Consider the following 25,218-nt stretch of genomic DNA (forward strand, 5'->3'; position numbering starts at 1 on the left):
TGAAACCTGTAGTGGAAGCGAATCCATCTCAATCTATGTGTAAATTAGAAGCAAGGTTTGACTTTACTATTCCAACAACACTGGACCATTTGAAACAAATGGGCAAGGTAAAAAAGCTGGATAGATGGGTTCCAAATGAATTAAACAAGCATCAGAAGAGATAGCGTCTCGAAGCTTCCCTTTCTCTGCTGTCACCACATAAATGCAAACCATTTCTACACCATATCATCATGTGTAATGAAATATGGATTCTTTTGGGCATTTACAAGTATTTGGCACAATGGTTGGATAAGGATAAAGTGCCAAAACATAGTCCAAAACCAAATATCCATCAAAAAAGTTAATGGTGGTTCAGCGCTGGTATTACCCACTACAACTTCATGAAACCCGGTCAATCCTTTAGAGCGGATCTACTGAAACCAATTGAATGAAATAATGAGGATGTTTGCAATGAAGCAGCTGAGATTGGTCAATGGAGACAGGACAATCCTTTTGCAAGACTATGCTCGACCACAGGTCACATAAACAACACCGCCCAAACTACAGCAACTGGACTTAGAAACTCTGTCATCCACCATGCTCAGCAGACCTTGCATGAACAGACTACCACTTCTTCCAGGCTTTGGACCACTTCTTACAAGGAAAAATATTCAATTCTCAACAGCTGTGGAAAACGCCTTTGGCAGTTTCATCACCACTAGCTCTCCAGGCTTCTTTGCTAGCATAACAAGCTACCATTAAGATAGTAAAACTGTGTCGATGGTTTAGGTTCATACTTTGATTAATTGTACTATTTCTGGTCTGAGATATAATAAACTATACTTTTGATGGAAATCAAACATTTCATATTTAACATATAATTATAATTCTCAAGTAAATAAAGCTTATTTCCAGAGTGTATCAAATGACATCTGTTTTTAACAAAATTATAATTTCTAGGTTGAATTCAGAGCTGAATCCAAATGAGCACTTTGAAAAATTCCTAATTCTTTCATAATGATAGAACTCATTGTATTTTACTTGTTTGTATTTTAAATAGCATAATAAAACAGTGCGTATGTACAAAAGATAAGCAATATTCATGTGGGTTTTGTTTAAATATTTAACATGAAAAGAAGAAAGAATGTTAACCTTTACTGTATAAGAAAGTAAACAAAACAAATGAGATACATTCTACCATGATGATCTATTAATAATTATCCTTATGTTCTTGAACTACTTTAATTCTTAAAAGAAGATCAGATCATGTGAGACCAATCACATAATTAATGGGAGTATCATTTTGTATGACTTTAAAAACAATTTATCACATTGTATAGGTTAAAAAAGCAATTCATGCTATTTATAGAAAATTAACAAAAATAAACTAATATTAGAACATATGCCAGATATTGTAGTTGTAGCAACACAGATTCTGATATCAGATTACTTGTTTGAGAATTGTTGATTAGCCTGACTAGCTTTGTGTGGCTTTTGTTATTTACCAGTGCTTTATTTTATATGTAAAAGGTGGATAAGATCAATACCTCAGAATTGTAAGTATTTAATGAAATAATAAAGATGAAAAAATCATACACATCTGTGCCATTTGAGAAAATATACATAATGTCCATTTCTCCTCAAAAACAAAACTCTACTGTGTGCTTTACTCAACATTGATTTATTTTTCATTTTAACATATTATGACTTCCCTATCACTGTGATAACCTGCTTCATATGAAGTGCCTGCTTTTTTGAAAATGCTATATACTGTTTGATTCCACATTTATGACATTCTCAAGAAGGCAAAACTACATGGGACAAAAAAGCTATTAGTGGTTACCAGAGGCAAGGGAACAGGTTAACAGCTGACTACAAAAGACCATGCGAGAGAATTTTTGCAGTGGTTGAACTGTCATATATCTTATAGATACACAACTGCCTATGTTATGAAATATACAATCCAGAAGTGAAATATACTTGAATAACTATGGGATGTTTAAATTTGTCTAAAAAGTTTTTATATTTTCATACTTTTCCACAATTATGTTGTATTACTTTCAAAGTCAGGAGAAAACAATATTTTCTTGTTCCCCAAATTCTTTATTTAGAGTTTGATATCTAAAAAAATGAAAATAATATTTTCCAGCACTTACCTACATATTCAAATATGTTAACACTAAGATAAATCTCTTCAATATTAGAAATTTTAATTTTATTGATCTACATTATCTTGTGTATAGGATCGAAATCAAAAGCAACCTGTAGGGAATTTTCATAAAAGCTTATAGGGAAATCTAAAAGTATCTAGAGAATATAACTAATGTGTTAGTACCAGAACCAAAGAAGTCACCCTGTGATCACCATTTAGTCTTTCCATTTGCCAGAGATATCCTGTGCTAGAGTACAAAGATCAGGAAAGGCAGAAGGTTTCACTCCTAGTTCTGGCCTTTGTATTAACAAATTGACCAGCAATTTTTCTGGGCTTTGGTTTCCTAATTTCTAAGATAAAATATTTACACAATTTCTAGTTGTCCCATAAAGCTTTGAGATTAGTTGTAGAGTATTCAGATTGTGGTAAAACTAGAAACTCCGATAAATATGTTATTTAAAAAATTACCCTTAAAGAAAAGGCATGGCATTTATCAAAGACAATAGAACCCTCCTTCTTATTAGTATTTGAGTTATTAAAGATAACACAGGTTTATAGAAATTCCCATGAGTTCTGCTGGTGGGAGCTGTTTATTTTGGCCTAATTTGTGATTTGTTTTGTGAGTTAGTAATCTAATAATGACATTTGATTCCATTTTCTATTTCAAACTTCGCTGAAAGAATAAAGCTAAAAGAAGCCTGTCTAATGAAGACTGTAGTTATCCGTCAGTATCCATGGGAGATTAGTTCCAGGACCCCTGCAGATACCAAAATCAGAGCTCACTCATGTCCATTATATAAAAAGGTATAATATTTGCATATAAACTATGCACATCCTCCTGTATACTTTAAATCATCTCTAGCTTACTTATAATCCCTAATGTAATGTAAACTCTATGTAAATAGTTGTTACACAAAATTGTTTAGGGAATACTTACAAGAAAAATAAGTCTGCATATGTTCAGTACAGACACAACGATTCATTTAAAAAAAAAATTCTAAATAGGATTGGGCAACCCACAAATATGGAGGGCTGACTATATTTGATTTTCAAGGATTTTTTTTTTTTTTTTTTTGAGGCAGTCCTACTTTTGAATGGGTATCTGTTTGATTTGTCCTCATAACACTCTACCAGCTCTTCCCTTTTATTAAATCACTTGCCATGTTCTGGGAAAATTACAATAGAATATATCAAAAGTAATGATTCATGTTCAACAGTGTCTCTTGGTTGCCACTTCTGTGGGGCCGCACATCAAGCTGCTCTACTGAGGAAAGAAGGCATCATTATGTCATGGGCTTCTGGCTGTCGCCATGTGCCGCATATTCTATATTAGTTGTGTCTTGGGAAATTTTGTGTTTTTACCCATATGTTCTGTTGTATTTCTGGGACACTTGCAAAGGAGGTGATGCATGTAAATGTTATAGGCCTTTGGGTTTATACATAATGCAGCGTTGTCAAGTACAAAAGAAGAAACAAAATAGAACTTTTGCAAAAAACAAAAATTAAGCACATTTATCAATATGCTATTGAAATAGTTGAATTCTATGAAACCTGGACTTTTTTATAGAGAGTCTAATCATTGCCCAAGATTTGTTTAAGGTAACTTACTCCTAATAACATGTAGTACTGTACAATGAAATTATCATGAAAAAAGTAACATATATGCTTTAGGTAACCACATAAGCAACCTTCACATATAAATGTGAAGAGGCAGCAGGTTCAGAATTCTCGGAATAGTTAAGGAGACAAACATTCAACTAAATGGTAGAATATACTGTTAAACCAAGAAAAAGTTTTGGTTGCCAAAATGCTCTGCTTACTAAAAGTAACCTAACAATTGCTTTCATGTAAAATTCTCACTATTTCTTTGCAATCATTTTGTTTGTTTTTCCTTATGTTTTCTTTGTTCACTTGCCTTTAGATACAAACTTCCTTTGTGTGTTTTTCTTTTTTTCCCTTTTTGAATGTTTGCTTGTTTTGCTTCATTTGTTAGATAATTTTTCTTTACCATTTTATCTTACTTTTTTCTTTCTTAAGAGGTACTGTGATAATGACTAAATTATTTCATTTTCATTTCTGGTTTTCATACTATCTCCTTTTCCAATTTTTTTTTAATTTCCAGGAAAACCAGCAAAAATGTATTTTTAGGTATCAATGTCAACTTATCTTGTGGCACTTATAGTTGAGAAATGAGAGGCTCTGCTCTTCTATAATCCTTTTCTCTGTTCCCTCCAACAGTCAAAACTTTTCAATAGAGCTGTATGGCCTGCCTAATAAATTTCTAAATCCTTAGCCTGAAACTAAGTACTTCATAACTGATTTAAGTTTACTCGGCCAGACTTATCTAAAATTTACTTTATGACACTTGTTTATTTATTTATTTATTTTTGAGACAGTATCTCACTCTGTCGCCCTGGGTAGAGTGCCCTGGCATCATCATAACTCACTATAACCTCAAACTCCCGGGCTGAAGCGATCCTCTTACCTCAGCCTCTCAAGTAGCTCAGACTACAGGCGTGCACAATGATGCCTAATTTTTCTATTTTTAGTAGAGACAGGGGTCTCACTCTTGCTCAGGCTAGTCTCGAACTCCTGAGCTCAAGCGATTCTCCCTTCTCGGACTCCCAGAGTGCTAGGATTATAGGCATGAGCCACTTTGTCCAGCCCTACTTTATGAGACTTATACTTTAAAGTTTTCAAAGTTAAATTCTTTCAAAATATCTGGTATTGTGACACTATCTAAATTTTCAGTGATGTTAAAAGACCCCTCCAAATTCATTCATTCATTTACTCATTCATTTATCTAAGAAATATATATTTACTTATTTTAAGTGTTTTGATAAGAACACTTGACATAGATGTATATTTTCTTAACAACTTTTAAGTGTGTAGTACAGTACTGTTAATTGTAAGCACAATGTTGTACAGTAGATCTATAGAAGTTATTCATCTTATGTAAGTGAAACTTGCTGTCCAAATACTATAAAATATTCATTGGATACCTACTGACTGAATGTCGGGTACAGTTATTGGTTGGTTGGTTTGTTTGTTTTTTTAAACAGAGTCTCACTCTGTTGCCCGGGCTAGAGTGCTGTGGCGTTAGCCTAGCTCACAGCAACCTCAAACTCCTGGGCTCAAGTGATTCTCATGCCTCAGCCTCCCAAGTATCTGGGACTACAGGCATGTGCCACCACACCCGTCTGATTTTTTCTATATATTTTTAGTTGTCCAACTAATTTCTTTCTATTTTTTTTAGTAGAGACAGGGTCCTGGTCTTGCTCAGGCTGGTCTCAAACTCCTGAGCTCAAACAATTCGCCCACCTCAGCCTCCCAGAGTGCTAGGATTACAGGTGTGAGCCACTGCACCCGGCCAGTTATTGGTGCTTTGAATACACTTGTAAATAAAGGACACAAAAATATCAGTATCCTAATAAAGCATATTTTTAATAGGAAAAGACAGTTGAAAATACATATAAATATTAATTTATATAAAGTTGACACTTGAACAACAAGGGGATTAGAAGCACCAACTGACAAAGCAATTGAAAATCTACAGATAAATTTTGACTCTCCAAAAGCTTAACTATTAATAATAGGTTACTGTTGACTGGAAGCCTAACTGATAACATAAACAGTCAATTAACACATATTTTGTATTTTATATGTATTATACACTGTATTTTTACTATAAAGTAAGCTAGAGAAAAGAAAATGTTACTAAGAAAATTATAAGGAAGAAAAAATATATTTACTACTCATTAAGTGGAAAAGGATCATCATGAGGGCTTTCATCCTGGAGTAGGCAGGAGGAAGAGGAGGGGTTGTTGGTCCTACTGTCTCAGGGGTGGCAGAGGCAGAATAGGTGGAGGAGGTGGAAGGGGAGGCAGAAGAAGCAGGCATGCTCAGTGTAACTTCATGGAACTACATTGTAATTTCTGCCTACCTTTTTTGAGTTTCAATTCTCTAAAAATATTTTTATAGGTACCAATCTTTCTTCCACCATTTGCTTTAGTTTCAGTACCCTTATCATAGGGGTTCACGTCATAAAAGAAGTCAAAAGAAGTCTTAAATAATCGGAACCCTTCTGCCAAATTGCCTAATGTCAATTTGCTTTCTGGCACTGCTGCTTCTGTGTTCTTCCTTATCGTGTGGCACTGATTTGGAAGCACCCATCTCCATCATCAAGTCCTCTCCTGTTAACTCCTCTGATGTGGTGTCTAATAGAATTTCTCCAAGATCCATATCTTGAAACCCATCACCTCTCACCTTTTTCACCATATTCACAATCTCTTTTATGATTTCTTTGATTGGCTCTGTTGTAAATCCTAAGAAGTCATGCAAAACATCTTGCCACAGGTTTTTTCCAACAGGAATTTATTGTTTTGGGTTTGAAGTCTTTCATGGCTTTTTCTATAACAACAATAGCATCTTTAATGGTGTAATCCTTCCATACATTCATGATGTTTTCTCTGTCAGGGTTCTCTTCCATAGCACTGAGAATCTTTTCCACAGAGTACTGTTTGTTGTAAGCCTAAAGGTCCTTATGACCCCCATATCTAAAGGCTGAATTAGAGACATTGTGCTTGAGGGCAAATAGACCACTTTGATGCCTTCAGTGATAAACTCATGGAGTTTTGGGTAACCAGGGGCATTGTCCAATACCAAAAGAATTTTAAAAGGCAGTCCCTTACTGGCACAGTACTTCCTGAATTCAGGGAGAAAGCATTGATGGAATCAATCCAGAAAAAGGATTCTCATTACCCAGGCCTTCTTATTGTACAACCAAAAGACTAGCAGTTGGTGCTTAAATATTTTCTTTAAGGCTGGGAATTTGGTGGCATCATAGATAATGGCAGTCTTGATGATAAACTCGAATGAATTTGCACAGAACAGTAGAGTTAGCTATCCTCTTCTGCCTTAAATGCCAGTGCTCACTTCTCTTCCATACTAATAAATGTCCTTTGTGGACTTTTTTTTTCCAGAATGTACTTTCATCTCCATTAAAAACCTGTTCAAGGCAGATTCTTTGTCAAAGATTTTCTTAATAGTGTATGGAAACTCATCTGCTGCCCCTTAGTTGCCAGAAGCTACTTCTCCTATTATCTTGACATTTTTAAGCCAAACCTCTTCTAAAATTATCAAACCATCCTTTACTGGCATTAAATTATCCACCTTTAGATCCTCACCTTCGTTTTGCTTTAAGTTGTCATATAATGCCTTCACTTTTTCTCAAATCATATTAGCACCTATAAGTATGCCTTTCTTATAATAACCCTGCATCCACATGAAAACTACAATTTCAATCTGAGATAAGCAGCTGTTTCCCAAAACGTGCAAGGTTTTTGCACCTGCTGGTGTAGAAGTAGTGACAGCTTCACAAATTTCCTTTCCTTCTCTTACAATGGTTCTTATGCTGGATTTATTTATCTTGAAATGGTGGACAGCCACAGCTGCACACTTCAATCTATGGTAAGTACCAAGCAACTCAACTTTTTCTTTTAATGTCATGACTTTTCTCTGCTTCATATGAGCATGTCCAGCATCATTAATGGTACATCATATGGGTCCCATAACTTATTCAAGGTTCATAATTTGCACTAAATGCAATGAAAAATATGCAAGAACCATAAGAAATCACTTCTTATTACAATACGCAATTTACTGGAGAAAAAAAACTGCTCAGGCAGAGGTGATGAGCATCATACTTGCAACACTTGAGCTCACCACAATAGCAACAAGAGGTGGCTATAAAATTATGACAGCAGTACACTATGTACTACAATTAACTTTATCCATTTATGACTTAGTACTGCATCTTTACATTTCTTTACATTTGTCTGGAGTGAAAATGGCACCATTACAGTCTGTATTTGTGTGCGTATGTTTTAATAAGTTTTAATTCTCGCTCGCTCTCTATATACATGTGTGTGTGTGTGTGTGTGTATCTATGTATATTTTATGGTAGTAAATGATAAAATTGACTAGTATCTACATTATTTATGCAATTATGACATATCTAATTTTTTTCTTTTTTATATATATTTCTAGGGCACACAGTTCATGTGAAAGGTTTTTCAAATTGTGGCAAATCTCCAAAAAGTTTTCCAATATATTTATTGAAAAAAATTCATATATAGCTGGACTGACTCAGTTCAAACCTATGCTGCTGAAGGGTCAACAGTAGTTATATTAGAAGGTGGTAGGTACTTTCAAAAATATTCAGAATAATATTAGAAGGATCAGAGTAGGGAAAAAGTTCCAAATAAGGTGATTAATATAGAGTGTAACCTATAGCACAAAGATACTCTTCTAAAATTATATTATGCATATTACATTAAGTCATATTATGACTTAGAGAAATGTTAATTTTTAAATTAATCTTTCTTTCTTTCACTGCCTTGGAACAATAGTTTTCTACAAGGCTAGTAGTACCTGGACTCCATGACAGCTCAAGGAGTAAAACAAAACAACAGGATTTCACCCAACAATATGAATGGAATTCTACCTCAAATTTCAATCCTCTCAATAAATGTCAGTGGCTTAAACTATCCTCTGAAGAGTCATGATCAACTTCTGAGTTTGTTCCTACTTCTGTACTTTCATCACTATTAAAGACAAAGTATATTTGTCTCCCAAGTCATATATTATAGTCATTTATGGCCCCTCCTAATCACTTACAATCTATATCACAGTGATAAATAGATCCTGTCAATAAGTTGTCCCAAGTTCATCTTGATCCATTTTGATCTGTTCTCATCTTACATAGATAAAATTCAGACATTGTATTTTTTCCCTGGGAAATTATATTTGTTTTCAACTGGTCTCCTTGCATGTTCCCATGTCTTTCTTCTTTCTATCAATTCTTGACTCTGAGTCCAACTTTGCATTTCTAATAGGAAAATTGTATTTTATTACTCCACTAGAATTATTTCAATGGTATATTCCAGTAGTCCATAAATGATATTCAAAGGTTATGTAAGTTGGTAATACATATAAATATTCACAAACATTAACACCCACAGAGTGCTCAAACTACCTTTTTAAAGATATATTTGTGTTTCAAAACTTATTTCATAACATAAAATTTTACATTAAATTATACTATCTTTTCTGCTCTGAATATTGTACAAGGGATTTTGTTCTGCTTAACAAATAAGGACCTCCATAAATACTGTCATGTTTTTATGTCTAGAATAATTTACCACTAAGATAAAGCAAATGCAATGAACCTTGTCATTATTATTGCAGACACCTGTCTTTAGTTTGCAATGGAGTTAGTGTAGTTGAAAAATCAAAGGCACACAACCACTGATTTCTTTTTCCCTTCCAACTCAGAATGCTTTACAACATAAAATCTTTCTATGGTAAGGTCACCATCAATGGAAAAGAACTTTTAATAGCCATAGAAGTATATAAAAATATTTCAGTCACTGAGTAATGTTTTCATGAGAGCATAGCACAATTTACATCAAAGTAGCAAACTTACTAAAGTGTGTACTTTATCCAACTTCAAAATAGTATTTTGATGCCTGTCTATCACCTTGCCAATCAAAAAGGAGAAAAATGAAATCTATGGACAATTCATGAAGTCAGATTCTCCTGAAATAGCATATTTTGCTTACTATTTGGAAGAGAGAATGAAAAGTGAAACAGTGCCTTTGTAAAATGAAGTCATTACTCTAGAACCATTGACATTTTTTGATAATGCTCTTAAATGGATTATCTATGATGTGGTAGGTGATGTCATTTCCTTTCAGCACAAAATTTTGTAAAATAAAATTTTACATTAAATTTTACTGTCACTCCATTGCAATCAGTTCCAATTTTTTCATGCCATGTCTTTGCCAATGTAATAAAAGAAGAATGGCCTTTATGTTAATCTCTTTGGGACATTTTATAAGGTTTGATCAGAACCACTAGTGAATGGTACCTATGAAGCTAACACACAGCCGTGTTTGACATCCTCAGAATGTAAAATGTTTCACCACTTATCAAAATTTCAATTAATTGAATAACCATGAAGATGCATGCAATTATTGGGTATGTGCAATGTTTGGCAATACATTATGGATTTCACATATTGGGGTATAATTTATTGCTTTCCAAGCTAGTATGAATATACCAAACACTTTTTCTTCAATCCTGGAATTTTATACTACAGTGAATGAACCAGAGATTTTCTTATAATGAATGTAGAAATAAAATGAGAAAGTGAAAGCTAACTTCTAGAATATTTAAATGAGTTTATAATGAACAAACTTTGCTGGGCTTAAATGTAGTGTGAGAAAAATTCAGCTTTTTTGAAGAGAAATGGAAAACTCACTTCCTGGAAAAAAATTATCAGAAGAAAATTAAGTTGTGATTTCATTAATTTGTCAAAATATTTGGGCATTTTGAATAAAGCAAATCTTTCAATTCTAGGGTTTGCTATCACCCTTCCAGATACAACTAAACACTTTGAATTTTTTTTGTCAAGTAACCAATATGGAAGGAGAGAATGGACGGGAATCACTATGTGATACATTCAATGGAAAGTAAAGTAGTTCAGAATCTTAGTGTTGAAAATGCAAACATTTACAGGCATAAATCTAAAGTCACGTTAGAGAATTTTTAAAAATTTCTGGTTGGAAAAAATTTAATAGTAAATTTTATGTGTTAATATAGAAGTCATGTTATTTATGAATTTGAAGATATAAAACAATATGATACGAGTTAAAATCAAACTACAAGACTTCTGTGGTTTCAGTTCTGATACATGGAGCTTAAAAGCTGTCACTTCTGTCTTTAAAACAAAACAAAACAAAAATCTGGACCAACTGGAGATCAATGGCCTTTCTTAGACCAAGCAGAGAATTTAGGTTATAAGGCAAACTCATCTCAACATATGGAGAGACAGGCACATGTTAAGAGCAAAGCCTACATTTGCTTCCCTGGAACAGAAGCCATTTGTTATGCATTATATTTTATGCCACAAGAAGATATGTTGGGCCGGGCGCAGTGGCTCATGCCTGTAATCCTAGCACTCTGGGAGGCCGAGGCGGGTGGATCGCTCGAGGTCAGGAGTTCGAGACCAGCCTGAGCAAGAGCGAGACCCCGTCTCTACTAAAAATAGAAAGAAATTATATGGACAACTAAAATATATATATACAAAAAAAAAAAATTAGCCGGGCATGGTGGCGCATGCCTGTAGTCCCAGCTACTCGGGAGGCTGAGGCAGGAGGATCGCTTGAGCCCAGGAGTTTGAGGTTGCTGTGAGCTAAGCTGACGCCATGGCACTCACTCTAGCCTGGGCAACAGAGTGAGACTCTGTCTCAAAAAAAAAAAAAAAAAAAAAAAGAAGATATGTTGAAGTCCTAACCACAAGTACCTGTAAATATGAAATGTAATTAATTTAAAATGAAGTCATTAAGGTAGACCCTTAATCTAATATGACCACATTATAAAACAGACGTGAATGACATGTGAACAGACACACAGAGGAAAGACGGTCATTTGAAGATGGATTCAGAGATGGCATTATGCTGCCGTAAACCAAGAAATGCTTTGGGCTACTAGAAGCTAGAAGATACAATGAAGGATCCTTTCCTAGAGGCTTCAGAGGGGGCATGAGCTGCCAACACCTTTATTTCAGATTTATAGCCTTCAGAACTGTAAGACAATAAATTTTTGTTGTTTCAAGTCACACAGTTTGTGGCACTTTCAGAGCAGCCCTAGGAATCTAATATATAATGCTAGAGTCATAAACTGTAGAAACACGTAAGTGGCAATTGTGACAAATAGCCAGTGGCTGAATGTGGACGGCTGTGCAAGTGAGAAAGTCTTTGGAGTCATTCTTAGGGGATCCCCTCACTATTTTAGGCTTTATTTATTTTTTAAGTTATACAATTTCCTATACAATTCATCCATGTATGTTTTGAGCTTTAACTCCGGGTCCTACACCAGGTCTCATGACCAGGATACTATTAGAAAGATCTCACTGTAGCTTTGGTAGAGAGAAAAGAGCGATCATTACGAAATACACTCAGAGCCTTCATCATAACAAAGGTCCTCTCTCCAAGGGAAAACTGTCAAATCTTTATTCCAGCTGAAGAACGGGGATTCCTTTCACTCCAACTCCATCCAAACTTCCTATCTTATCTAGACAGAGAAATATGTAATCAACAGGGATCAATGCTTTAAGGGTATGGACTGGAAATGCTGTAGCCAGGGAAGGAAATATAAATAGGACTGGGGTCAAAGCTGTTCCATTGGAGAAACACTCGTGAAGAGTATGGTCCCAAGACACAAGGCTGCTAAAAGACTGAGAGTTATATAGAAGATAAGAGAATGTTCTCCCTCCTCCACACCTTATGGAGACATCAATAAGTCCTCAGTATATTATCAAGGGATAACATTTGAAAGAGATGGAAAGCACCGACTGTCTCTGAGGAGTACTTGCAGAAGCCCAAAGTTAAAAAAGAGAGATGAAAACAAGGATACTAGAGGGATCTGAAGCCTCTGAGGCAACTGTAGCTACAGCAAATAGTAAACAGAGCCTAACTCCCAGTCAGAGTAACACAGTTCATTACACTAAAGGCCTATTTACCTCCTTTTACCTGATACAACATTTGCCTTTCAACAAAATATTGTAAGGCATGATAAAAAGAAAGTAGAAACAGTCTGGAGAGAAATAACAATCATTAAACTGTCAAAATGGATTAAAAAAGACACAATGCAGGGACACAGACCAGTGGAACAGAACAGAAAGTCCAAATATAAAACCATCCTCATATAGCCATCTAATCTTTGACAAAGCAGACAAAAACATACTCTGGGGAAAAGATTCCTTATTTAATAAATGGTGCTGGGAAAACTGGATAGCCACATGTAGAAGACTAAAACAGGACACACAGCTTTCACCACTCACAAAAATCAAATCCTGGTGGATAACAGACTTAAACCTTAGGTCGGAAACTATTAGAATTCTAGAAGAAAACATAGGAAAGACTCTTACAGACATTGGCCTAGGCAAAGAATTTATGAAGAAGACCCCTAAGGCAATCACAACAACAACAAAAATAAATAAATGGGACCTGATCAAATTAAAAAGCTTCTGCACAGCCAAAGAAACAGTCACGAGAGTAAACAGACAACCTACAGAATGGGAAAAAATTTTCGCATACTACACCTCAAATAAAGGACTGATAACAAGAATCTATTTAGAACTCAGGAAAATCAGTAAGAAAAAAATCGAACAACTCTATCAAAAAGTGGGCAAAAGACATGAATAGAAATTTTTCAAAAGAAGATATAAGAATGGCTAACAAACATATGAAAAAATGTTCAACATCTCTAATCATCAGGGAAATGCAAATCAAAACCACAACGAGATATCACTTAACTCCAGTGAGAATGGCCTTTATCAAAAAGTCCCAAAACAATACATGTTGGCGTGGATGCGGAGAGACAGGAACACTCATACACTGCTGGTGGGACTGTAAACTAGTGCAACCCCTGTGGAAAGCAATGTGGAGATACCTTAAACAGATTCAAGTAGACCTACCATTCGATCCAGCAATCTCATTATTGGGCATCTACCCAGAAGAACAAAAGTCATTCTATAAAAAAGACACCTGCACCCGAATGTTTATAGCAGCACAATTCACAATTGCAAAGATGTGGAAACAACCCAAATGCCCATCAATTCATGAATGGATTAGCAAAATGTGTTGTATGTATACCATGGAATATTACTCAGCTATTAGAAATAATGGTGATATGGCATCTCTTTGGTTCTCCTGGAGAGAGTTGGAACCCATTCTATTAAGTGAAGTATCCCAAGAATGGAAAAATAAGTACCACATGTACTCACCAGCAAACTGGTTTCCCTGAGTGCACATTTGGGAATAACACCAATTGAGTATCGGACAGAGGTGGGGGCTGGGGGGAAGGGATGGGTGTACACCTACTTGATGAGTGCGATGCGCACTGCCTGGGGAATGGACATGCTTGAAGTTCTGATTGGGGGGGATGGGGTGGGGGGAGGGGGTGGGTATATACCTACATGATGAGTGCGATGTGCACTGTCTAGGGAATGGACACGCTTGAAGCTCAGACTTGGGGGGATGGGAGGGCATGGGCAATATATATAACCTGAACTTTTGTATCCCCATAATGAGCTGAAATAAAAAAAAATTAAAAAAAAGACACAACTACATATTGTCTACATTTCAGTATTTGATTTATCTATCTTGATGTTCTGTTGTTGAATGCATAAATGTATAGGATAGTTATATTTCCTTGGGTAATCAATTTCTTTATCATTTGTAGTACCCTTCTTTATCCCTAATATTCATTCTAAAGTATGTCTTGTCTAAAATTAACGTAGCTACTCCAGATACTAATTGATTACTATTAGTGCCATACATCTTTCTGTGTGGCTTTACTTTTAATTTATCAATCTTTACATCTAATGTGGGTTCAAAAACTGAAATGAAAGCAATCAACTAGATCCAATTGACATTTGTAGAATACCTATCCAACAAAATCAGAATACGTATTCTTCTCAAACTTTCATAAAACATTATCTGATATGGAAACATTATCAGCCATAAATACAACTTAACACATTTCAAGAATTAAAGTAATGCAAATTATGTTCTTAAGCCACAATTAAATTAAACCACTAATCCATAAAAGAAATATATCTGTGAAATCTCCAAATATTTGAAAGTTAAAATACATACTATAAAAAAAATGAAAACTTCTCATGCCAACTCCAATATATAAAGATCATGAAAGTCATTACTCCCACCTTCACAGGAAAAAGTGGACAAAATGAAAATCAATGTATTTCGTGGACCTATCAGAAAACTTTATATGCAGGGCAAAATGCCACCTCTGAATCAGGCAAAACAGGCAAATCCAAAGAGTAATAGCTAAAATATAATTACCTGGTACATTTTCAACTAGAATCATAAGCTGGTAAAAACATATAAATAGCAGTTTTGATGAATAACTGGAGGCATGACTGTAGACGAGCTTGAGAATGAGATACTCCTAGAATCCCACACTTTATTGGGTTTAACATATAGAAAACCCACTAGATTCTCAAGGTGAAGATCCCAAAATTATCCTATATGGTATGACAAGGAAGGGAAAGAATAATTCTTCTGAAATACACCCAGAGACTTCTCCACAGCAAGTTCTCCTCTACTAGAGGAGAGGCTTTGCTAGAGCCTGTCCCAGAGCCAGGGGGGAGAGGAATTCGTCTCATACCAGTGCCATCTAGCCTTCCTATCCCACCTAGGATGGGGAGACACTATACAAGAAAAAAATCTTGTGAAGGGCGCAGGCCAGAGACAGACCCACAAAGACACTAAGATTTAAATGAAAGATTATAAAATGCACACTCTCATATCTTATCAGACAACCAACAGGAGTTCAGTATAATAATACCAGACTGTAGCTGAAAAAGCTCTAAGACAGAGACATTATCAGGAGCAATACATAGGGAAGCCCAAGTCAAGAGGGGAGAGCAAAGCCATACTAGAATAATTAGAAGTCTCTGGAACATATCACTACAGCAAGCATTAAACAAAGCCCACTCCTAGCCATATTAAGATAAACCTTATATATTAGAGCCCTGTTTACATTAGCTCATGATAAAATATGTCTGGCTTTTGACAAAAAAAATAAGACCCATCAAGTCAAGAAAAAAACATAGTCATCATAACCTAGATGTTGAAATTATCCTAGAGAAAATTTAAAAGAACTATGCTTAACATGTTAAGAACTCTAATGGAAAGTAAAATAGACAACATTCCCAAACAGATGGGTAATATAAGGAAAGATGGAAATTCTAAGAAAGGATCTAAATGAAATGCTAGAAATCAAAAAATACCATGACAGAAATGAAAAAGGACTTCAGTGGGCTCATCAATAGACTTAACATGGCCAAAGAAATAGTAAGTGAGCTTGAAGATCGGTTAATAAAAACTTTGTAAATTGAAATGCAAAGAGAAAGAATAATGGAAAAGAGCTGAGATCTAAGAACTAGGGATAATTTCAAAGGATATACTATCTATACTACTGGAATAAGAGAAGATAAAATAGTGAAGCAAAAGAAATATTTGAATATTTTGAATAATTGCCAAAAAAAAATTCTAAACTTAATTGCAGACACCAAATATCCAAAAAAGTATACCTAGGCATATCATATTCAAACTACAGAAAACCAAAGACAAAGAAAACTGTTGAAAGAAGACAGAAAAAAAATTACCTATAGAAGAACAAGGATAACAATTTATAGGAGACTTCTCATTAGACATCATGCAACATCCTACAAAACTCCTACACATGGAAGGAAAATAAACCTATAGGCAAAAGTAGTTTTTTATTTGTTTCAATCAATATTTCAAATTTAAACAAAATGACCTGTTCCACTTCTACACTTACAAAACTTCTATCTTCCATTATGTACTAAACAAAAGAATTGAACTAACACACACACACACACACACACACACACACGCCAAGCTCCAATAAGAAAAAATACCACCAGCAGAAAGGGAACTTTATTTCACAATTAAATAAACTCAACAAGATTTCCTCTTCCATTGGATCTTTATCCTGAATACAATTGATTCTCCTTATTGGTGGATTCCATATTTGTGAAGTTGTCTAATCACTAAAATGTATTTATAACTTCTACAGCTATTTTTAGACATGCACAGAGTGGGGAAAAATGTGAATCATTCTATGCACATGTTCCCAGATGAGGTTGACAAGGCAACACTTTGCCTTTTTGTTTCAGCTCTCAGATTCTAAATATGTGTCCTTTTTGCAGTCTATTCAGTGCCATGTTTTTCACATTGTTGTGCTTTTTGTTGATTTTGCTATTTACAATGGTCCCTCAAGTGTAGTGCTGAAGTGCCGTCTAGTGTTCCTAACTACAAGAAGGATGTGATGAGCTTCACAGAGAAAATATGTGTATTAGACAAGCTTTGTTCAGGAATGAATTATAGTGCTGTTGGCTGTGAGTTCAATGTTAATGAAACAATACTATGGTACATTCAGAGAAAGGAAGAGGAAATGTGAGGCTGCCTTAAAAAGTGCTAAAGTAACATTTATAGTGCTTAGTGAATTTATGGAAAATATGGAAAAGGGGCTAAATCTGTAAATTCGTGAGATGATGAGATGATGACATTTTTTAAGTATATTTAAACAGCATTATGGTGAGATTGAAAGCCAAAAGAATTCAGTCACATTATCTAGGTTAGTAAAATATTAAACCTTTCTCCACTAGGCCTAGCTGGCTCACACTTTTCAAAAGGCAATATGGTGTGAAAAATGTTAAATTTACAGGTGAGAAAGGTTCTTCAGATCAGGAAACTACAGAAGATTTTTAATACCTGCTAAGTGTTATACAGGAACATGGTTTCGTGGAAGAGCAGCCCAGCTTGCTTTACAAGGATATTGGAAATCAAACCTTATAATGCAAATGGTGTTTCAGTTGACAAAAATGTTGTGACCAGAGGCTTGCAAGAACCTAATCTTGTATTTCCCCTTGAATTAATAGTTCAGTATTCACTAATTCAGTATTAATGGTGACTTTATGTACCATCACCCCTGCAAATAACAAGACTCAACTGTACATATTTGGCTGTATTTAACCCTTTGCAGTACTAGACAATAAAATAGTCTTCTGTGCTTTAATCAGAAACTTGATTTTTCCATGATTAAATCTGTTGGATTATCCTAATTGAAGCATGTTTTACATTAAACGGATTATATTTATTAATAGATTTGTTGTTGAAAAAATAAACTAAATGGCTATATATAGTCCTTCAGGGATAAACCATTTGTATTGAAACAAGATATTTCTAGTATTCAACTTGACAATAACAGACCATTTCTCTGGCTTTAAATTCAGTGCAATATCACAGACATTTATGAGTATTTAATTATTTTCACTTATATTGAGTTAGTACTGTAATGAGGTCTGCCAATAAAATGGGGGACAAAGCAAAGAGGACGTAAGGTTTTGTGCATTATAAATAGGCAAAATCTGCCACGGCTTAGCTATTCCAAAGGATGATACTCTAGATTTTTTTCAGATTTCTATAGAAATGGATGATCAACTGTGGTTTTGGTATGCATGTTTTGCTTGTTCTGATTTTTAAAATAAATGAATGGTTTTGTATTTTCTGACAAGAGATCTTGTTGTTATTGATTCCCTCGTTTGACCATTCATTTTGCATTATATATTCAACACTTTCTAATGCTTATGATTTATGAACCCTAGTCTAAATTAAAGCTATTTATCTGAAATATGTCCTGTCTTCCAGAAAAATTAATTGTGTCTCCAGAAAGAAATCTCATATATACAAAGATCCCCTTTTTTTCCTGACACCTCCAGAGAGTACAAAGACTTTTTCAATCTGTGAGAAGAATAAAGAACAATGTGCAGATAGAAAAACAATTTTAAACTCTAGTCCTTCTACCAATTCAGAAATTTTATAGGAAACTCCTGAACATCAGAAGTAAACATGCATTTCTGAGATTACTTCCCTCCATGACAGCATTTGCCTGAATAAAATTCAAACTCATGAAAGCAGAAACTTCCTAGTCTTCACAAAATGGTAAAGTTAGAAGTTAAGATAAATATATCTATGTCAGTCTCAAAGTTTTATAGAATATCAATGATTTCCAGGAATATTTTCTCAACCAAGTAAGGGGAAAATGACAGAATTTATATAAAAATGATTTCTTTTTCATGGCACCCTATGGATAAGTGTTTCTAACCCAGATTATGCCAGATAATATAGAGAACTCACTCACCCTAAGAACATAGATGTTTTGGAGCAGATGAGAGGAGCAAGTGATAGGGAGGGAGAGTAGTAGAAGTTATTCTGTTATATTTTTCCACCATCAATTTTCAGAAATATGACATTTATATTCCTTATATAACCATGGTTTGTGTACACCATGATTTCCTTCAAGGACTTAATACAGTATAGTTTTAGTTATTTACTTTTGCTAAATGAGCATGCATACATAATGATATTCATGATAATTGATAGGTTCATTCATCATGATTAGTTACTATTTGATAAATAAGAATATCAAGAATGAGGAACACTTTGGTAGCTGTATTTGTTAGGATTCTCTCAGACACAGACCACTAAGCATGATCCAATAAATTATAGGAATGGATTAGACCTCACGTGATTGTGGGTGTTGGTTAAGCAGCCTATATAACTCTGCTATTTCTGAGTCTGGTACAAGATCTGAGGTTAGCAGGGCTGGCAGTTGGGAATGGACATGATATGAGAGAAAGCAAGGGCAAAATAAAACAAAATAGAACCCCATGAGGATAAATGAACCCATGAGAAAAAACTAAAACTAGCATCTTTCTCTGGAATTCTGAATTGGTTACTAGTTGCCTCCAGGTCTTCAAGTTGAATGACCCACAGAAAAGCTGGTGCCACCATCATATACCTGCACTGGAACCTAGCTCAGGACTTTACAAAGCTACAGTAGGAGGTCCACAGTTGCTGGAGGAGCTACAGGCCCAGCTGCCAACAACGTGAACTGACCCATTCTTGACCACATGTGTGAACTGCAGCATTGAATATCCCTGCACTGACCTTACTTAAGAGGACATGATTGCTGCTTTCATTCCAAGTTGCAAATTTTGGGCCAATTTCTCATCCCTCATCCACATTCATGTAAGGAAGGGAATTCCAGTAAATGAATTTCCAGTTTACCTAAATTGACATAATATAATTTAAAGCTACCACAATAATATCTTGTTTCCTAAATTTTATAATATACTATGTTCAGCCTAATTTTTCTTATCCACCTTCAGTATTCTTAAGATATTATTCAAGCCAGTTTGAGTCACTGTATTTCTGACTCAATAAAACATTTACAGCTATTATAATAATTTTATAAGAAACACTCTAATTACTCTTGCTAGCCATGCAAATGTAATTCCTTTCTAGATATAAAAATTTTAATCAAATACCACATATTTTTATATATTTGCAAAATTAAAAGAATTTAAATATATAGAGATCTTTTTCACTTTAACATTATGTTGTAGTATTTTCTTATGAAAATAAAATGACTTGAAAATATGGCTTAATACTCTCAATATTACTTTGTAATTATGTAGTATAATTTTCTTAACAAATTATGTAAATTTAGAGTATTTCCAATGCTTAATATTGTAAGCAATGATGCCATGAACAGGTTTTTGCACAAATATACACATGAATATTTGATTGTTTTTTGTTTTCTTAAAATACATTTACAAATATTGAATTACTCAACTAAACAGTCTTGAAAATATTGATTGCTTTTATCACCCTTAATAAGTGTTTTAGAGAGTCTTGTTAAGTATTTCTTCTGATAAATATAACCAAGCTGTCAAATGTTTATCAAATTTGAAGTGTTAGTACTACTCTGACTCACTTAAATGTGTATCTTTTAGGCTTCTAAACTTTCCCCACGTATCACCCATATATCTTTTTTTTTTTTTTAAGACAGGTTCTACCTCTGTCACCCAGGACTAAAGTGCAGTGGCTCAATCATAGCTCACTGCAACCTCAAACTACTGGACTCAAGCAATCCTCCTGTCTCAGTCTCCTGATTAGCTGGGGCTACAGGTGTGTGCCACCATGCCTGGCTAATTTTTGTGTTTTTTGTAGAGAAAGGTCTCAGTCTTGCTCAGGTTGGTCTCAAACTCCTGGCCTCAAGCAGTCCTCCCACCTTGGTCTCCCAAATTGCTAGGATTACAGGTATGAGCCACTACATCCGGCCCCATATATCTTTTAATAGGAATTTGTTTTTTGATTTGTCAAATCTTTCTGTCCTCAGGACCCTTGTTCTATTTATAGGTGTCCTAATATTTTGGCATCAAGTTCATTGTTACTTTCACCTCTGTTGAGTATGTCCAAGAATTTTCTAAATTTTTTCTGATGTTAATTTTCATTTGCTTGAACTTTCCCTTTGAGACTTCACTATGATGCTCTCATTTACTTATTCTGAAAGCTTATTATTATATATGGCTACAAAGACACATAAATAAATGTATATATACATGACTTGATTTATTTTTGACATAAAGAGATGTTTTGTGTTGTTTATTTGAATTCAGCAATCTTAATTTTCTATATTTTTTTCTCATTTTCCCCAATACTTATAAAAAACTTTGTCCAATTGAGAAATGACAAATTAAAAACAAAAGGAAGAAAAGAAAGGAGGAAAGAAGAAAGGAAAGAAGGAAGGAAGGAAAGGATGGAGAGAGGGTGGGATGAAGGGAGGGAGAGGAAAAAAATCCACGTTTCTTCGTAACTATATATTCTCATTTTTGTATTCAGTGCTCTGAGGCATGTGATTCTTCCATAATGTGGAATGTGGAAGCTCGTTGTCCAATTCAAGGGCTGAAACCTCTTTACGTCTTTACCTTCATTATTCAGGTGCTCGGGGGTTAATCTATGTCATGAAGTGAAATTGACAGGGCAGCTGCTGTTTTACTTATTCCAAAATCATCAAGATTAGAGTTAATGGAACTTGCTTTCAGAATCTGAAAATATTTTTAAATTTATCTCTTTTTTCCCCCCCTCTGTATTGTATAGCCATTTTGAAGTACAATGAGAGAATCTCAGTCAGAAACTACTAATCAAATGCCATATAACTACTTTTAGCTTCTTCCATTACGAGACCCCATAAATTTGCCCATTTATTCTTTACACTGTCAGTCCATAGGAAATCTCTAAACAATGGTTTTATATGCTACATTATGTAAAGGAGCTAGAACAAAGCAATAAAAACAAATTTAGACTGCAATTCCTGCTAAGATCAGGGTGCCCTTTATAAAATAATGTATTTTTTAGTATAAAGGGGGTATACATTTATTGTAGAAAATCTCTAAAAATGCATAAAACTAAAAAAACCCCACAGTTCCACTTTCTAACAAAGTATATTTGACATATTTCTTTCAAGTATTTTTATTCATATATTTTATATAGTCATGCATGCACACATACACATACTGATAAAATATATTTTCAGATTACAAAAGCAGGACATACACAAAATAGAAAATTTGGAAATATCAGTAAAGTAAAAACAAGTAATTCTTAATTTAATATACATTTATATATACATATATATCAACCTTTGTACATATTGTATATTAAGTATGTTATTAAACTCTATTCTTTCTTTACATTTTCTTCTTAACCAATGTAAATCTCATAATTACACTAACTCATTTGCTAATATTCTAAAATTTTTGTTCCTTTGTTTTCTTTGTTATACTCCTTAAATATTTGCAAGTCTCTTGCATCTTTAAAAACTAAGTTGTTTTATAATAATTTCAACCCCAGTTACAATCTTGTCTTGCTTCTTCCCTTTATAGCCACATTTCTGAAAGTGTTTTACTCGTACCATTCCCTCTCCCTCTATTCTTCCTCAACTAATTCCAGTTTATTTCTAACTCTCCAGCAGATCACCAGAACTACTCTCACACAAGTCACCAGAGTTCCATGTTGATAAAGATAGTATTTTTCTGTACAATCTTACATTAACTCCCAGTGGCCTTGACCACACACCTTCCTTAATTACAAGTGGCCTTTGACAGACTGACCTTCTTCTTCTCTTTAAAACATACTTCTGCTTCAGCCTTGGTGGAATCACATGCTCCTACTATTTCCTTTCTCTCTGACCACCCCTTTTCAGGCATCTTTGCTGACTCATCTGCACATTTTATGTTGGGAAAAGAACCCTAAACTCTTTTCACTCTTTCTTCTCCTTCTAGTCAATCTCAGCCACACATTTATTTGGAAATTCCACTTACAGACTGGATGATTCCCATATATTTATAGTTTGCTCACCCCTTCTTCTCTGTTCAATTATATTATATTTACCTGATTAAATTTTTTACTGGGAGCAGAGTAAACAATTCTTGATAATCTATTCCCATGCAACACAGTTTTCTGCACATTTTGATTCCTGAGTTTTCAATCACCTTTCTTTCTCCTGGAGCATGTTTTCAAGTTTTGTTTGTTTTTTGCCTGTTTCTAAGAATATAAAGCTCGTATATTTCTGAGTACTTACATATATGAGCACGTATTTCATATGCCTTCAAAAATAAAAGACCATTTCAATCTGTTATCTTTTTTGTTTCTGAGATGCGCAAATAAATTTTCTTAATCTTATAATGCAATATTTTTGAAGGTTTTATGCTAGAAAAAGTGCAAATAATAAATGACTGAAAGAATTCACTGGATTAACTCATTACTTTCTTCCCAGCAGTAGTGTCATGTTGAAAAAAAAAAAAGTGCCAGTATTAAAGTCCTCATGAAACTTGCTCCCCCTCACACACACATTCTACCTTCACACAAATATCTGTGAGTGATGGAGGGGCACAGGAAACTTCACTGAGAAGTAGCTCTGCAATGATGCCCAACGCAGGCCTAGTTACAGCTATTTGAAGTCTCTGTGGGACATAGGAAGTTCATAGATAAAGCAGTTTTCTAATACCAGGTCATTGTTTTAAATGATTTACCAGTAAGTAATTCTAGGAAAGACTTCAGTTACAAAGAAGCAGTGTTTCTCAGCTTCCTCTCCAAAAAACACAAAATTGATAATTAGATTTGGTCCTTGGTATAGGGTTTCCAAACAAGCAGAAAGAATATAAATGAAGAGAGAATTTGCTGTTGAACTCAGCCTTGGCTTCCAGCCAACTTATGACACTGAATTGATAACAAAATTTGATCATCCTTTTTTCCAGATTAAGTTAGAGGAGGACTTTAATATTATTATAGTTAAAAGCAAGTTTTCTAAGAAAAATTGTGTGAAAATAATTTGGAAAATACACCAGAAAAATATCAATCTCTCTTTTCAAATAAGAAAGTGTCAATAAAAAACTCAAACATAGGAATATGACAAAAGGATTTACATATAGAATTAAACTATAAAAATAAATTGTTATATAGCCAAAAGAAAAAGTATGAATATTTTATTTAAAAATATTAGAGGGAGATATCAGTCTTAGTATATATTTTATAATCTCATAGATTTTAAATGAACACTGAACTCCACTTGAGATCAAGCATGAGTACTATATTAATATCTATACCCATATCTATAGCCATGTATACCTATGTCTGTACCTATATCTATTTCTATGAATGTACCTACCATTTTCTCTCTTTATATATCTGAAAAGTTACAGAAAGAATGTAAGAAAACAAATATAATAACATAAAATAGTTAACCTCACAAGCATTATAGAGGAGAAGTACTATAGAAAATATAAACACAGTGAAGTAAATTTTGAGAAATTCTAAACAAAGATGAGGAGGTAAATTCATTTAGAGCTTTAGAGAAGTTATAAAATTTAAACAATGTACATTCAATATTTGGATAAAAAGGATAGAAGAAGAGAATAAATAGGAAGCCAATTGGAAGTTGTGGTATAACAGAACCCTTTCCTAAGCTGAAGAAAGGCTGGAATCTCCATATTAGAGACATTTGCAATTTTTATGAAAAAGAAGTTGACATGAGGAAGAACATTTTTATATCTTTAACTTTTGTTTTGTTTTTGTTTTATTGACATTTTGTGTCTTTTCTTGATATTTTAAAAGTAGAGAATCTCATAAACACCAAAGCTTAATAAAAAAAAAACTATTAATAATAATTCATGTTATCTACAAAGAGGAATAGAATTAGGTTGTTTACAGAATTATTCTGTATAATATTGAATCCCAGCGGATGAATGAACAACAATCATAAAGTTTTATAGTAAAGTAAATGGGCCTACAGTTTCTTTAATTATCCAATCTGTCTTTCACTTATCAAGGCAGCTGAAAGGCGTTCTCAGATACATTATGCAAAGACTCAAAGGAATGCCAGCCATAATCTTTCCTAATCTTTTATAGCAAAGAAATGCTATTAAAAATAACATCTACATGCTTTCAAATTACTTGCTTTTTCTACTAAACCAAATCTGCCTCCTAAAAAGATAAAAATAGAAGTTGAGGGGCGAAGGGTTAAGCAAAAACTAGAACTGAGTGGAAATGAGGTTAAATGGG

The sequence above is a fragment of the Eulemur rufifrons genome, chromosome 7 (assembly GCF_041146395.1).
Source record: "Eulemur rufifrons isolate Redbay chromosome 7, OSU_ERuf_1, whole genome shotgun sequence".
Taxonomy (NCBI): Eukaryota; Metazoa; Chordata; class Mammalia; order Primates; family Lemuridae; genus Eulemur; species Eulemur rufifrons.